This window comes from Lithobates pipiens, unplaced genomic scaffold, assembly GCF_037356315.1.
Source record: "Lithobates pipiens isolate NorthernLeopardFrog02 unplaced genomic scaffold, aLitPip1_a1.2 Scaffold_18, whole genome shotgun sequence".
Classification (NCBI taxonomy): domain Eukaryota; kingdom Metazoa; phylum Chordata; class Amphibia; order Anura; family Ranidae; genus Lithobates; species Lithobates pipiens.
Window position 1 is genome coordinate 442,233,213 of NW_027507758.1, and position 18,250 is coordinate 442,251,462.

General features: G+C 42.5%; 2 protein-coding genes across 4 annotated transcripts in view; one reads left to right on the forward strand and one right to left on the reverse strand.

Moving 5' to 3' along the window:
• Positions 1-18,250, reverse strand: part of MED12L (mediator complex subunit 12L) — a 740,921-nt gene that overhangs the window by 384,941 nt on the left and 337,730 nt on the right. The window lies entirely within an intron of this gene.
• Positions 3,035-18,250, forward strand: part of P2RY14 (purinergic receptor P2Y14) — an 84,303-nt gene continuing 69,087 nt past the window's right edge. Inside the window, exon 1 of the mRNA XM_077488167.1 lies at positions 3,035-3,144. The gene's annotated coding sequence lies outside the window, so the exon portion shown is untranslated. The remainder of the gene's footprint in view (positions 3,145-18,250) is intronic.

Here is an 18,250-nt window from a genome sequence, read left to right on the forward strand (position 1 = left end):
AGGAGACCAATCATTGTTCTGATATACTAGGAACAAACGATCTGTCTCCTCTCCCCTGTTTACACACACATCCCCATTCTTGCTCTGTTTGGAGTGATTGCGGGTGCCCGGCGGACATCGCGGCCGCTGGGCACATGCATCGGTTTCTCAGTGACACAGCAGCATGCACGTGCCCCATATACCCCTTAAAGCGCATGCCATACAGCTTCAGAAATTCATGCAGGGGAGCCATTCTGCAGCCTGTGATGGCGGGTGGTCGGCAATAGGTTAATACTATAGTCAGTGACTACTCAATACATGTTTTTCAGTATAAAGGGTGCGGTGGTCAGGAGTGTGTCATACAGAGCCCAGCACAGCATACAGAGTGCAGTCATCAGGAGTATGAAATACACAGCATAGTGTACAGTGGTGTGAAAAAGTGTTTGCCCCCTTCCTCATTTCCTGTTCCTTTGCATGTTTGTCACACTTAAGTGTTTCGGAACATCAAACCAATTTAAACAATAGTCAAGGACAACACAAGTAAACACAAAATGCAATTTGTAAATGAAGGTGTTTATTATTAAAGGTGAAAAAAAATCCAAACCATCATGGCCCTGTGTGAAAAAGTGATTGCCCCCTAAACCTAATAACTGGTTGGGCCACCCTTAGCAGCAACAACTGCAACCAAGCGTTTGCGATAACGTGCAATGAGGCTTTTACAGCGTCCTGGAGGAATTTTGGCCCACTCATCTTTGCAGAATTGTCCTAATTCAGTTACATTAGAGGGTTTTCGAGCATGAACGGCCTTTTTAAGGTCATACCACAACATCTCAATAGGATTCAGGTCAGGACTTTGGCTAGGCCACTCCAAAGTTTTCATTTTGTTTTTCTTCAGCCATTCGGTGGTGGACTTGCTGGTGTGTTTAGGATCATTGTCCTGCTGCAGAACCCAAGTTCGTTTCAGCTTGAGTACACGAACAGATGGTCGGACATTCTCCTTCAGGATCTTTTGGTAGACAGCAGAATTCATAGTTCCTTTTATCACGGCAAGTCTTCCAGGTCCTGAAGCAGCAAAACAGCCCCAGACCATCACACTACCACCACCATATTTTACTGTTGGTATAATGTTCTTTTTATGAAATGCAGTGTTCCTTCTACGCCAGATATACTTGGACACACACCTTCCAAAGAGTTCCACTTTTGTCTCATCGGTCCACAGAATGTTGTCCCAAAAGTCTTGGGGATCATCAAGATGTGTTGTGGAGAAATTGAGACGAGCTTTGGTGTTCTTTTTGCTCAGCAGTGGTTTTCTCCTTGGAACTCTGCCATGCAGGCCATTTTTGCCCAGTCTTTTCCTGATGGTGGAGGCATGAACGCTGACCTTAACTGAGGCAAGTGAGGCCTGCAGTTCCTTGGACGTTGTTGTGGGGTCTTTTGTGACCTCTTGGATGAGTCGTCGCTGCGCTCTTGGGGTAATTTTGGGCGGCCGGCCACTCCTGGGAAGGTTCACCACTGTTCCATGTCTTCGCCATTTGTGGATAATGGCTCTCACTGTGGTTCGCTGGATTCCCAAAGCTTTGGAAATGGCTTTATAACCCTTTCCAGACTGATAGATCTCAATTACTTTCTTTCTCAATTGTTCCTGAATTTCTTTGGGTCTCGGCATGATGTGTAGCTTTTAAGGATCTTCTGGTGGACCTTACTGTGTCAAGCAGCTCCTATTTAAGTGATGCCTTGATTGTGAACAGGCGTGGCAATAATCAGGCCTGGGTGTGGCTAGAGAAATTGAACTCAGGTGTGGACAACCACAGTTATAGTATGTTTTAACAAGGGGGGCAATCACTTTTTCACACAGGGCCATGATGGTTTTGATTTTTTTTCACCTTTAATAATAAACATCTTCATTTACAAATTGCATTTTGTGTTTACTTGTGTTGTCCTTGACTATTGTTTAAATTGGTTTGATGTTCCGAAACACTTAAGTGTGACAAACATGCAAAGGAACAGGAAATGAGGAAGGGGGCAAACACTTTTTCACACCACTGTATATAATACAGAGTATAACGCTCAGAGGAAAGGAGTCAGGAGTGTGTACCACACAGAGTGCAGGGGTTAGTAAAAATTTATGAACACAGTGCAGGGGCCAGGGTTATGTAATGCACAGAGTGCAGGGGGTCAGGAGTGTGCAACGTGCAGGTCAGTAGATAAAAGTGCAACAAAAAAACTCCCATCCCAAGCCAAAATCTCTCTCCTCACTAATACATACTCACCCACAGTACAGACCTCCCCACCTTCTACTAGTACAGATTCCGCTCCCATAGTACAGCTCTCCCCCAGTAAAGAACTCCTCCAGTACAGATCCCCTTCCATTACACCTCAAACCCAAGTACTGCCCCCCCTTCATCAGTACAGCACACCCTCTTCTATAAATCTCCCCCAGTACAGCACTCCCTCTTCTACAAATCTCCCCCAGTACAGCTCTCCCACCTAGTACAGTTCTCCCCCAAGTACAGCTTTCCCCCATCCACAGAACCCACTCACAGAGTGTCTCCCAGTATACAAAGTCAATGTGACTGCTTTGCAGCCTCCGTGCCTGTAATTCTGGACAGCTAACTGTAACACTTTTGCACAGTTCTCCAATAGATTTACCATTGGTTAGATTTTCACTCTAACCCGATGTACTACTCTAAAGCAGCAGAAAGAGGGATGTATGAGTCAAGCTGCATTATTGTAATAAATTAGTCCCAAAATATTTCTCATCGCTCCTGTTTAGCTTTACCTTTTCATATGTGACAGAACTGAAAAATGTCCCCCACTGAGTTTAAGCTGAACTCAAAAATCAAGACTCCTGGGCTTACAAAATAATAATAGTAACAATATTAATAAGAACAATTAAATAAAAAGGGTATTTATCTGTTAATCATTGATATAGCTATATTGCCCTACAGCAAAAGCCATTACTAAATCATAACTGGTACAGTTATACTCTTGATGCCATGTACTGTATTTGTATAGTGTAGCTACAACAATGGACAAAAGGGGAGTGCCCAATTCCAGTGTAACAGTGGAGCTGGATTACACAGATGAGTTCCCTCTCAGGACTGTGAAAGCGCAGGCATACATCTACCTGGGAAAACATGAACACAGCTAATCACACTATAATAGGTAATGTGTCTCATCATTTTATTTACTTTAGGAAATGTCTGTTTTAGTGCAAGTGATCTTATTACTATGCTCCAATAACTTCAGTAATAATACTTTAATATATATTTTTTACAAATCATAGTTAGTTGCTTACTCATTTATGCTGCATTACTGAAAATCCAAATTAAATATATGTTTTTAATATCTGTAAAAAAATTCTCTATTTTCATCACTTGCTTCATGCCTAAGAACAAAATTAAATGCTACAACGCAACAATAAAATATGGACTTTCGTTTAACGCCATCTAGTGGTAATGCTTTAAATCTATTTCATATTGCCAAATTTAAAATGATTGTGTAATAAATGTATAAATAAATATATATATATATATATATATATATACATACATATCTATATCTATATCTATATCTATATATACAGAGAGAGAGAGAGAGAGAGAGAGAGAGAGAGATCATATATATATATATATATATATATATATATATATATATATATATATATATATATATATATATATATATATATATATCTATTTATATATATATAGATAGATATATATAGATAGATAGATAGATAGATAGATAGATAGATAGATAGATAGATAGATAGATAGATAGATAGATAGATAGATAGATAGATAGAGATATAAATCTTCAAAATCAGAATGGTATAATAAAACGTATTCAGCATTTTTATTTGTGCCTGATAGGTTCAGAAATTATTAGACCATGAGTGTACATTAAAACTTTGCAGGCGTATAAAACAAAGTAGTCTGAAAGTTCTATGGATGCAAAGAACATTTGGGTTTTTGCTTTTTAAAAGGGGGTTTCTAAACATTATTATACATATATGCATTATAACAAGTCAAGCATTTGACTGTATATAATAATGTGTACACTAGCACATACTCAAGTGGTGTATGCTTGCCATGTATTTAATACAAATCAGTTTCTTTCAGCTATAGCCCTGTTTTGAGGATCACAGGTTGATCCCAGTTCTCAGACCAGCAGACTTTAGTGCATTAAGAAAACAGCTGTGATTTTATTGAATACAGAAATGATATACCTGGAGATGTTGTGCAGTCTGAGATGGGACTTTACATTGTCCTAGTTTGAGCCTTGAAATTTGTTTTAATTAAGTCTTGCTACACCGAAAAGGCAATCTGTCAATATTTATTTGAATATTCTGATAAAAAAAAAAAAAGCCATGTTCATTTTTAACTTGTTTATCTCCTTCAGACCACCCCCAGCATCCTTTTAAATGGGTTGGAATATCCGTGGGTAGGAAGGACTGGCGATCATGTGACCACCGCCACAGTGGTCACATGATCAGAAGCAAGTCCTGCTGGCTACCAATCTCTAGCCGGGACCGAGAGCTGTCCACGATAGCTCAGGCTTTGTATTGAGAAATGTGCAGAAAACGTGCTCTCAGCACATAAGCAATGGCTGCCCAGTGACGTGTATGTGCAGAAGTTTTCGAAATATAGATAAATCCATAAAAGTGATGGTTTATCCAACAGACTCTGAAAAAGAGTGCGTAATGGTGAAGGTCCTAGGAAGGATAGTTGGGAAAGAAAACAATTTTTCAGGTGAAGTAGATATGTACTTTGTGATATGATGTAAATTTAATACTAAGAATTATGACTGATATATGAAATATTTATTATGCATTAATGTAGATCTTAAGTAAAAACATGAAAATGTGCTATGTAATAGGGAGCATCTAGAAATATTAATTGTGCCTATACAGTACTCTGAAAAAGCTACCTTTTTTTACTTCTTCCTGTAAGATTGCTGTCCACATCTGTGCCTATCGCCTCATATGTATATATGCAGTGTGAGCTCTAAGGTACTGCTTTCTGTGACTGCCAGCCTCATAAGAGTTGGAGTAAGTGATGTCATTACTGTGCTGCTTACTGCTCTCTTTGGTGGAGAAGAACCTGTACCTAAGGATCTGCAGTGAAAAGATCCCCCTGCTTCAGTTACATTCATTCTGTGAATCTTCCTTCATCTCTCCTGCTGATTTTACATTACCTCCATCGATCATCAGATCACCAGTCATCGGGGGGGGGGGGGGTGCCTCTGACATTAGAAAGCTATGCCTTGCCTCTATCAATACATCTCCCTTCCCCTTCCAGACCCAACTTTGGGCTGCAGTTCTTACAGAAAAGTCACTTTGGCTGCTGAACACTGAGAGTACCGCAGGCTGAGTAAGACCCCCTTATTTGCCTTCATTATAATAGGGTGGAGTAGCCAGGAATTCTGACCTGTACATCTCATCACTGAAGTTATCTATAAATATACAGTAACTCAAAAAAGTGAATACACCCCTCACATTTTTGTAAATATTTTATTATATCTTTTCATGTGACAACACTGAAGAAATTACACTTTGCTACAATGTAAAGTAGTGAGTGTACAGCTTGTATAACAGTGTAAATTTGCTGTCTCCTCAAAATAACTCAACACGGCCATTAATGTCTAAACCGCTGGCAACAAAAGTGAGTAAACCCCTAAGTGAAAATGTCCAAATTGGGCCCAATTAGCCATTTTCCCTCCCCGGTGTCATGTGACTCGGTGTTACAAGGTCTCATGTGTGAATGGGGAGCAGGTGTGTTAAATTTGGTTTTATCACTTTCACTCTCTCATACTGGTGACTGGATGTTCAACATTCCATGGACATGGATTACTGGAACCCTGTCCTTTGGTCTGATGAGATCAAGATAAACTTATTTGGTTCAGATGTTGTCAAGCTTATGTGGTGGGAATCAGGTGAGGAGTACAAAGACAAGTGTGTCCTTCCTACAGTCAAGTATGGTGGTGGAGACTGGGACGCAGCCAAACACACCTCCAAGGCGACCACTGCCTTGCTAAAGAAGCTGAGGGTAATGGTGATGGACTGGCCAAGCATGTCTCCAGACCTAAACCCTATTGAGCATCTGTGGGGCATCCTCAAACAGAAGGTGGAGGAGCGTGATGTTGTCATGGAGGAGTGGAAGAGGACTCCAGTGGCAACCTTTGAAGCTCTGGTGAATTCCATGCCCAAGAGGGTTAAGGCAGTGCTCTGAAAATAATGGTGGCCTCTCAACACAAACACTTTGGGGGAAATTTGGACATTTTCACTTAGGGGTGTACTCACTTTTGTTGCCAGTGGTTTAGACATTAATGGCTGTGTGTTGGGTTATTTTGAGGGGACAGAAAATTTACACTGTTATACAAGCTGTACACTCACTACTTTACATTGTAGCAAGGTGTCATTTCTTCAGTGTTATCACATGAAAAAATATAATAAAATATAATGTGAGGGGTGTACTCACTTTTGTGAGATACTGTAAGAAGCCACACAGAGATTCAGCCAACTAGAGTCCACAGTAAAGCCAAATAGCAGTTTTGAGTGGCTTTACCCTTTAAGGGTCCATGCACACTGGGCATAAAAAAGTGATGCTTATACAGGCGTTTTGCATTTTTTTCTTCAGTTTGTAGAATCAGCTCTATGTTAACCTATGAGTCCATGCATATTTTCAGAGGAGCGTTTAGAAGCAAATAAAAAAAAATAAGAATTGTGTTTTTGAGGGGAGTTTTCGATAGAAAAAATGCTTAAAGCGGGAGTCCACCGGGACTCCGGGTTTTTTTTTTTTTTTAAAAGCCAGCAGCTACAAATACTGCAGCTGCTGGATTTTAAAATAGTGACACTTACCTGTCCAGCGCGCCCGCGATGTCGGCACCCGAAGCCGATCTCTAGGTCGTCTGTCGGGTCCTGCCGCCGCCATCTTGGGTATGGGAATCAGGAAATGGAGCCTTTCGGCTTCATTTCCCGGTTCCCTACTGCGCATGCGCGAATCGCGCTGCGCAATAAGGACGCTCCCTGCTGCCTCTGGGATCTGTGTGTTTCCCAGCAGGCAGCGGGGCACTTGCGGGAAGGGGCGGGCACTTGCGGAAAGGGGCGTAAGTTACGCCCCTTTCCGCAGAGAGCTATCCCGGAAGTGGGTGCAGTTACCTGGATTATCCAGGTAACTGCACCCCCCTCCCCCCTGAAAGGTGCCGATTGAGGCACCGGAGGGGGGGAGGGTTCCGATGAGCGGAAGGTCCACTTTAGGGTGGACCTCCGCTTTAAAGTGACTGTTAGACCCCTTTCACACTGAGGCAGTTTTCAAGCATTTTAGAGCTAGAAATAGCACCTGAAAAGCACCTGAAAACGGCCTCCCATTCATTTGCATGAGTGCTTTTACACTCGGGCGGTACACTTGCGGGACGTTAGAAAAAGTCCTGCAAGCAGCATCTTTGGGGCAGATTTGGAGCACTGTAAAAAGCGCTCCAAATATGCCCCTGCCCATTGAAATGAATGGGCAGCACTTCCCAAGTGCTTTAAAAGCGATTCAAAAGCCCTGCAAAACAGGTGTTTTTTGTATTTTTTTAAAGTCATGTTATCACTTGGCCTTAAAAAACTGCCCCACTAGAGCCACTACAACGCTGCTAAAGCACAGCAAAAATGTCCAGCGCTTTATTGCTGTTTTAGCGGTGCTTCAGTGTGAAAGGGGTCTAAAGTCTCTTTTTTTTCTTTAAAAATAACATATATATCATACTCACCTGTTCTGTGCAGTGGATTTGCAAAGAGAAGCCCAGATCCTCCTCTTCTCGGTTCCCTCTTTGGCACTCCCGGCCCTTCCCTCTTGTTAAATGCCCCCACAGCACCTGAGCCGAGTCACTCGTAGCTGTGACCCGGCCTCCTTTCTCTCCTGATTGGCTGCCTGATTTTGATTGACAGCAGCAGGAGCCAATGGCGCCGTACTGCTGTCTCAGCCAATGAGGAGGGGTCTCCTGGGCAGACAAGACACTTGTGCAATATCGTTGGATAGAAATGGGGCTCAGGTAAGTTTTAGGGGGGGGTGAGGAGGGCTGCTGCACACAGAAGGCTTTTTATCTTAATGTATAGAATGCATTAAGATAAAAAAAAATAAACTTCTCCCTTTACAATCCCTTTAACACTCATAAACACATATGACTGTAGAATAAGGAGCATTTGGTATTTTTCAGTGTACAATGAATACAATAAAAATGAGCAGAGGGGAATGTTTTAAAACCTTTTATTTATGTTTTATTAAAAGTAATGCACTGACATCACTTCAGATAAAAATATACCTTTAAAAGCTGTCTAAGCAGCCGCAATCCAACTCTTGGTGGTTGCGGCATCACCCAGCTCCTCCCACGTGTTATGTCACCGTCTTCATGACTTCCTCAGGGAAGCCGCATTGGGCAGGGCTAGAGTCAAATGAGTCACTTCTGTTTGCACCCAGTGAGCAGTGGATGGAGTGGCATTCTTTACAGAGAGTGTGCTGGAAAAACCTGGGTACATTTTAGGAGGGGGGGGGGGATCTTTACTTTTGGGTGGAATACTGCTTTAAGCCTAATCTGCAAATATTTCAGCTTACCAATTCTTAGATGTAATGGCAGCATTGATTTTCTTTTTTAGGCTCTCTTTCCTTTATTTTCATCTGGTGATCCAGACAGTAAGTCTGATATTTTTCAACAGAACAAGCTCCCTTCAAATATAGAAGTTGGAATGTTGAGACAAACCATTTATCACTGACATGGGTGCAACGATCAGCTTTTATATATTCACCCCAAAAGAAAAAATGTTTTGCTGTTACTGCTTGTGTAACTGCAGTGTGAGTAGGAGTTTGGCTTCAATTTGTTAATGTATCAAAATCTGCTAGTACATCTAACACTCCCCTCCTCTCAGACTGGCAATGCTGCTGTTAAAAGGTGCCCAGTGCCCATAACAACAGACAACAGATAAAAAACATTTTGTGCAATTGTTTTACTCTGATTAAAAATGTTATGTCACCAAAGCGTTAAACTGCATTGTCTGAGATGAGGACAAAACAAAGGAAACCACAGTACTGAAGGCTAGTGCTGTACGAAAATGTGGGTGACATACATAGTTTCTTGTTATAGCCTAAGATAATTAAGCATAACAGTACACAAATGTTATGGTTCCATACCTGTACTTTTGTTATCAGATATGGTGGTTATTCTCAGAAAATGAGATTGCAAAAGGAAGTGCATGACACATACAGTAATTTGTGCTCAGTCTCCTATACTTCACACTCAATGGTTTGACCCTCCCTTTCTTCCCACACCACTCCCAAATAATGATCCCATACTGCATAACTGGAGTTTGATACACAACAGCCTATTATTACTTTAATCCAGGCAAAGCATTCTGCATTACAGAATGAATATATAAGAAAAATTACATTAGTTTGCACTCTTAAAAGAGATGTCCAGCCTGAGCTCATTCGGCTGAGCTTCTCCTAAGGGTTACAGGGGTGCAATTTGTTTTGTGCTCCTGTGACCTGTTTTCAGCAGAGAGCGGTCTGAAGTTTGCTCTCTGCTGACATCACCAAGATCAATCTAAGCACCGCATCATCCCGACTTCTGAAGTCTGGATCCACCAGCTACCTGGATTGATAGGTGTCTCAGCCTCTCAGCGAGATGCAGAGACGGCCGCGCCCTGCCCCTCCACAGCTCAGCGTTCCAATGAGCATGGAGGAGAAGAGCAGGAGAGCTGCTGACTGAAAGACAGCAGCTTTTCGCTCGGGGATCTGTAAGAACCGAGCCATCGAACATCGTTCTCAGTGAAGAGGCGACGTGGGACAGATGTAGCATTGGTCCAATGCTGCATCCACCTAGGTAAGTATGAATGGGCAAGAAACGGCAAACCCATACTTCTCTTTTAATATTATAACCCTGCCAGTTGTCCTTATGAGAGAAAAGTTCTTAAAAATGCAATCATGAGTGAAACCCAAATTTCCAACAATACTAAAACTACCAATAGGTTAAATGGGGCTCCATTTTCGAGATAGGTCCTCTACTCTGCCAGGGTGTGTTACATAAAACTCTCACCCGGCTGCATAAAACTTTAAACTAGCACCCTCATAAGTCACAAAAAGCAAAGTTTTTCTACTTTTCTCAAGTTGCTCAAGTTGCTAAGAAGGTTATTCTGACTCCGATTGTTGTGAAGCGATCTATCCCTTGTTAATCCTCTATGCCTGGCCTGTATAAGCATATATAATCACTGAGGACGATCCTCATCAAACAGCTTTACCTCACCAATACCGATTTCCATTGACAGATGCTTTTATTCTGAACATCAGATGACAGAATACAAACAGATGAACAGGTTGTGGTATTGTGTGGTCAAAAGATGATATTGTCTGTAGCTTACAATATAGAATATATGTGCCCTGCTACATGAGGCTTGTTACTCCATTGATGACACAGGAAGTACAAAAACACAGGAAGTAGGGTGGAGCATTACATACAAAGGAAGTATGTCATAACATAAGGGGAAATAAACTTGAGAGCACAAGTGCATCACCACAAAAGGTCGCTAGATGGCAGCATGTGAACTAAATATAAACGTCCATAGAAAAATGGTTAGGAAAACAATATATATATATATATATATATATATATATATAAATTCTATGCCCCGTTGGGGCAGCACAAAGGTCATGCAGAATCCTCTGGGGGTTTCAACAAGGGGAGTTTGTTTTAAAGTTTTCCAATATAACAAGAGAAATCAGGGAATGAAGTCACGCTTTGAAGCTACGCATCGGAACAGACAGGCACCAAAAGTGACATCAGTGTAAGAGCTCGCTGCTCGTGGTGTTTTGCACTTTACCTTGTGTTTAAATGTAAGTACTGCAGTTGGATCTATTAAATGAAAAAAAAATCTATATTTTACATACTACACTATCTGGGACCCCCATATCTTTCTCCATATATGTACCTATCTGGAAGTACTTTCCACGCAATATACTCTCACCCCCTGAGAGACACATATACATCATCCTAAACCACTGACCAGGATATAAGGCTGTTTAGACAGGCCCCACGCAGCCACCAGAGGGATCCACTGAGAGATCGAGGATCTGCATTTGCTTTATTTACACACTGTTACCTTACAGTGGTAAGGTAAGGGGCCATCTTCCATTAAGGTGTTATTACACTGAAGAAAAGTCACCGTTTACATTGCTGTATTTGCACTGAAGATTATCCACCGCTTAGATTGTTACCCTTGCACGGAAGAAAAGTCACCGTTTATATTGCTATATTTGCACTGAAGATTATTTACTGTTCAGAATTCACTCGTGTATTCACATGTATTCACTGTTTTTATTACTAAATAAGGACATTTTATCCTCTGGGTTAACGCTGTTCTTTTGGTATTTCCTTTTATTTATATTTTTAAATTTTGTCTTGTTTATTTGAATTAACAATAATAATTTTTTTACTTCTCTATTGTAGCACCCATCACTTTCATTTTCATTTTGCACATTGTTTGTGTTATCACTTAGAGCGCAGCACCATCTTTTGATTTTGATACATTATCCTCAAAGATCGCCATTAATATTTCACTGATGAGTGTACCATGAACCCGGTTCTTAACCGCTTCAAAGCTAAGAGGTGGTATCTTCCTAGACCGCGGTTTCAAACAGCCATGATAACCCAACCATCCAAATTTCAACTGGGCTGTCCTGGGATTTGAAGCAAATCCTAGTATCCTGTGGACTCATCGAATGTCCCAGTGTTGGGTGCTAAAATACTTGCTCCAGACCCCTGATTCCAAACCCCGTAATCTGGGGTCTGAGTGCTAAGGGGGAAATATCTGGGGTTTGAAGAGGAGTTTAAAGCAGGAGCTCATGTGAGGTCTGATGATAATGGGAGGCTGATCTGAAGTATGACTGTTAAATTGTGGCTAATTTTTTTGTTCCCAGTAACACCAAGGCATTTTTGAATTACTGTGACCGGCAGGCATTTTTCTAGCACTGATCAATGTCACCATTCATTTTTCTCTGACTGACCGATGATGCTTGACATTCTTCTCCCACTGACCAATGGCACTGTTTATTTTTCTTGTCTGACCAATGGCGCTGGGCATTTTTCTCCCACACACAGTGGCACAGCACATTTTTCTTTCTCTGAGGCATTTTTCTTTCTCCAACTGACCACTCATGCCGAAGCATTTTTAACCTTCCACTGAGCAGAAAAGTAAAGGGTACTAAGCTACATGGAGTGTAAGAGGACACGGGGCCACACAATAAACTGGAGGAGAAGTGGTTTAACCTTAAACTTCACTGTCAGCACTATAAGGATGTGGAACTCTCTTCCACAATTGGTGGTGGCAGCGGGAAGTATGGATATTTTTAAGAGACTCTTGGATGTACATCTCAAAGGTCACAATATACAGGAATTTGGAAAATAATTATAGACACTGACACACGTACACCTACACAGGTTGAACTGGATGTAACTATCTTAATTGCTGTATTTTAAACACTTCTAACCAAAGTAATTTCAATGGTTTCTGAGTACTTAGTAGCCCTCATGGGTTCAAATGAAGGTCTTTATTAAGCTCTTTGAAGTTTTTGGAAATTATATTTTTCGCTGAAATTTATGTATTAATTTAGGGATCTTGGTGTGGCACAGGGCCTCATTCACATGGGTGGCAATGTCAACTGCCCCCCTAAAAACAAACCAAAATGAACTGGCTGTGAAGAGGTTTGCAGGCCTTTGAAGGGAATACTCCTCCTGAAAGTTTTTTTTTTTTAACAGTTGAACAGGGATTTTGCATGAGAATACTGTGATCCAAATGTTTGTCATAGTCGACATGCCAAGTTAGAATTGCCATGGCATGTACACAAACCCCTGCATCTGCCAATGTTAGGTTTTAGCTGGGCTTTCTTTAACCACTTGCTTACTGGGCACTTAAACCCCCCTCAGTCCCAGACCAATTTTCAGCTTTCAGCGCTGATGCACTTTGAATGACAATTGCGCGGGCATACAACACTGTACCCAAATGAAATTTTTATCATTTTTTTCCCACAAATAGAGATTTCTTTTGGTGGTATTTAATTACAGCTCGGAGTTTTATTTTTTGCTAAACAAACAAAAAAAGATGCAAAAAAAAATCATGTGTAATAGTTTGTTATAAAATTTTGCAAACGGGTCATTTTTCTCCTTCATTGAAGTGCACTGATTAGGCGGCACTGATAGGCTGCACTGGTGGGCACTGATGGGCTGCATTGGTGGGCACTGATAGGCTGCATTGGTGGGCACTGATAGGCTGCACTGGTGGGCACTAATAGGCATAGTTAAGGCGGCACTAATAGGCACAGATAAGGCGGCACCGATGGGCACAGATAAGGCGGCACTGATGGGCAAATATGGGCACAGATAAGATGGCACGGATGGGTGGCACGGATGGGTGGCACGGATGGGTGGCACGGATGGGCACTGATAGGTACCACTGATAGATGGGACTGATGGGCACTGATAGGTGGTACTGATAGGTGGCTCTGATAGGTGGCACTGCTGGGCACTGATGGGCGGCACTGCTGGGCACTGGTAGATGACACTGATGGGCACGGATAAGTGGCACTGGGGTGCAGCACCTTTGAGGCAGATTGTGGGCACTGCTGGGTGGCACTGTGGGTGGCACTGTGGGTGGCACTGTGGGCACTGCTGGGTGGCACTATGGGCACTGCTGGGTGGCACTGACGGGTGGCACTTACTTTTTAGACATGTGGCACTGCAGGGGGCAGGTGGGCACTGGCAGGGGGCAGGTGGGCACTAGCAGGGCTGGCCATGATCGGGACTGATGTCCCGATCACGGCCGCCGGTGATCGGCTTTTTTTTTTTCTCCTCGCGCTGAATAATAGCCGATTACCGGCTCCGTTATATCACATGATCAGCTGTCATTGGCTGACAGCTGATCACGTGATAAGGGGTCGGGATCGACCCCTTGCACGGATCGGTGATCAGGCGAGTCTCATGGACAGAGTCTCATGGTCAATAGACGTAGTCCCGGAAAAGGAGATCCGCGCTGTAGCCGTCATTTGGCTATAGCGCGGATCTCAAGTGGTTAAAGTGTTTGTAAATGTAAAAAAAACTTCTGCATGCAGCTTTCCCCGCAGCCCCCCTAAATACATATCCAAGCCCGATCTTGATAAAGTGATATGCAAGAGAGCCGAGGCTCTCCAAGGGCCCTAGCTTCTGATTGGCTTAGTTATAAGCCAGTGACGAGGGAGTGTCTTATGGACACTTATGCAGGCCATACATGGGTCAAATTCTGAAAGAATTTTCTTTTAAAAATCTTATCTAAGAATTTCTGTTTGAATTTTGCATCATTAATGGGCCGCCACAACAGCCGAGTTTCATGCGGCCATGGAATTTGATGTTGGAAAATTTTGGTAAAACTAACAAATTTCTAATCAATGATGGCAGAATCGTGTGAGAAATATAATCGAAAAAAGAAATGTGCATGAGCACAAGAAAAGAAAATTCCCATAAAGAAAAGAAAATTCTCGGTCACAAAAATTATTTTCTGTAGCAACATGAGGTGAAATTGAAGGCTTGGTTGGGCAAATTTAGAAATCAATGGATCAATGGTGGCATCAACTGATCAAAAAGTTCACAAAATATCAGATTTTCGAAAGAAATTTTTGGGGAATTTGACCCATGTATGGCCTGCATTAGAGCAAGTCTCAGGAGTGAGCATGCACAAGTGCCCCAATAGCAAGCAGCTTGCTATGGGGCACTCAGTAGGGGAGGAGGGTGCAGCCAGCGGTGCTGGCAGAGAACTCCAGAAAAGGAGGATTGAGGCACTCTGTGCAAAACCATTTCACAGAGCAGGTAAGTATGACAGGTTTGTTATTTTAGGAAAAACTTTAAAAACAGGCAGCTGATTTGCATTTTTACCACTCGTGTGAATTAGACTTAAGTTGGTAACTATATTGTAAGGATGGTACATTCATGGAAACCACTTCACATGCCCCTGTTCCCTTTAGTTTGCAAAAAAAAACTCCACCCCCCCCCCCAAAAAAACACTTACATAATAGTTCAATATTTGAAAATTTAGATTTTTTTATGTATATAGCACTAATCAATCCAAAAAGCTTTTCAATCCTCAAAGTTGCTTCTTCTGTCCTTCCCACAATCAGCACTGTATCTTGTACTGTATCTGTATCCTAGTGTGGCACTTTGCTGTGGGGGGGGGGGCGGAAAAAACAGCCTCTGCCTAGCTCCCACACTGAGGGCCAGTTCGAACCATAGAAACACAGTCTGGATGCATTCCAGATGCTTTCTGATGCGTTCCAGTGCATTTAATGCGTTTTTGGTGCGTTTTACAGCGTTCCAGTACAGTCCTGGGCAAGAAAAATGCAGCATGTCCTTTTTTTTTTTTGGAACTGGAACGCACTGGAACTGCAAGCACTGGTGCAAACTATGCCATTAGAAAACCATATAACCTACTTTGTATGCGTTTTTGATGCAGAAAAAAACCCACTGGACTGCATGTGGTGTAAACTGGCCCTAAAAGAGTCCCCATTGGCTTGCACTACACTTTTAGTGTAGCACCAGTCTTATGGGACAACAGGGGCTGGGGGGGGGGGGGGTCCAGGAGGCAAATCAGACTGGCGCACCCATAAAGCGGTCGCACTGCTGCTTACCAGTATGATAATACCGGCCAGCGAGGACGTTCAGAAAAAACGGTGGCTCCCGGCTACACTTAAATACAACTGGTCTGGGGGTTGACAGTACGTAATGTGGTACTTCAGTCTAATGCTCTGCCTACCCTCCTTCACAGCATCCTTGGGAGGAAGTTACAATATGTAACTTTCTCCGGGGTCTGTGTCAATAGTGCGGAGAGAAGAGGAGGGAAGTCGGAGCCCCCAGGTATGGCATCAATTCAATATAATTCATTTCATTTCTTGAAGCATCCTTGTCCTTGCTTGAGCGAGCATATTTTATTTAATCACATACAATTAAGACTTTTAATTGTATATGATGCCAATAAAATTTTGGACCTGCTCACCTCATATGTACTATCACAGTATGTTACTGGATTACTAAGATTACTCCTATCTTGGAAGATATTTGGACTTGTGTTTGATGCTACTGAATATTTCACTTATTTGTATAATAACTAGGGATTGCCTAGTCATCATACAAACAAATGAAATAATCCTATGATTGCAATCAGTGGCAGCAAACACAAGTCCAAACATCTTACAAGATGGGATTCATTTTACTAATCCAGTGACATAAGGCTGCACTGATGGGCACTGATAGGCTCCACTGATGGGCATTAATAGGGCTGCACTGCTGGCCACTGATGAGGCTGCACTGGTAAGCTGCACTGATAGGGCTGCACTGGTAAGGCAGCACTGATGGGCACATATATGCTGCACTGATGGGCACCAATATGCTGCACTGATGAGGCAGTACTGATGATGCTGCACTGATGGGGCTGCACTGCTATACTGCACTGATGGCTACTGATGAGGTGGCACTGATGCCACTGATGAGGCAGCACTGATGGCCACCAATGAGGCAGCAGTGATGGGTACTGATAAACTGCACTAATGGGCACTAATGAGGCTGCACTGATAAAGCAGCACTGATATGCTCCACTGATGGGAACTGATGAGGCAGCACTGACAAAGCTGCACTGATGGGTCTGCACTGATATGCTGCACTGATGGCCACTGATGAAGCGGCACTGATAAGCTGCACTGATGGGGCTCCACTGATATACTGCACTGGTGGGTACTTACAGAATATGCTACACTAATGGGCACTGATAGGCTGCACTGATGGGTACTGATAGGCTGCACTGGTGGCCCCTGATGAGGCTGCTCTGATGGCCACTGATGAGCCTGCATTGATGAGGCCACACTGATAAGACAGCACTGATATGCTGCAATGATGGGGCTGCATTTATGGGCACTGATGAGGCTGCACTGACAAGGTGGGTCTTAAACAGGAAGGGGTGGGTCATATTTAAATTAGGGGGTGCACAAGTTTAGTCAGGCCTGGGGCAGCACAAAACCTAAATACATCACTGCCCACAATTATACGCCACCCATTAACGGCACATAGTAATAGCACCTAGCTATAATAAAGTAGTAAGGACCACCTGTGCGGTTAACTGGCCTGTGCAAGGAAGTCCCCCAAGTGAAGAATAATGAAGGCCCCCATCCTATAGACTAAAAACGAAAATGTGCTTGAGAAAAGAAACGCATAATTGTCCCTTGGCTTCTATAAAATATCGTCATTAGATTCTGAACAAATGAAAGTAAGCAAGGGGGTTCTGCATCTATCCCTCCAATGTAGATGGCAGTTAGGATTATTAGTTAAAACAAGTCAGCCCAATGACAGCAGAGGAATAAAACAGCTGTAATCCAGAAAGCATACCATTTTTAACATTTAGACAGAAGAGCCAAACAATCAATTAAGTATTAGCTGCCTTCATACCAAACGTTTCAGCGGAAAATTAACCTCAGACTAAAGTTCACATATTTGGAAAATCAACAGATCTTTAAGCATGACATTAGATCTTGTAACTGACTGTTAGCGAAAAAACGACAAAAACTTGTACTACAAACCAGAGCATATTTTATTCTGACATGTGAACATGAGTTTAACTGATATTAACCAGCCTCAAGGTATAAGAAATAGTATATGCAAAGGTAAACAGGATTCTTATCTTTTACTAAATGCTTCCTGACAACGTCATATGAATACTCATGAGAAAAGTAGGGGGAACACCAGGGGCGGACTGACAACTCATGGGGCCCCCGGGCAATAGAAGATTATAGGCCCCCCCAGGCAATAAGAGATTATGGGGCCACACAGTATACAAAAACACACACACACAGTATACAATCACACAGTATACACATACATGTACACATAGTATACACAGATATGTTTCTATTGACTGAGAAGGTACTGGAGAGGATTTTTACATATTGTCCCTGGTTTTACTGAGGTTGGCAACCCTGATGGGGCCCCCTAGTGGCCCGGGGCCCTCGGGCAGTGCCCGAGTTGCTTAACGGTCAGTCCGCCCCTGGGGAACACCTCCCATATACAGCAATATCTATTGAGATTACCTTTTGTGATTAGACAAGTCTGATGAGCTGGGGATATAAAACGTACCTTTTTCCCACTGCATAGCCCCCAACTGTCTCTGATTACGAGGGACTGTCCCTCTGTCTCTCTTTCCTCCTCATTTGTCCTTCATTTTGGTCTGATCTAT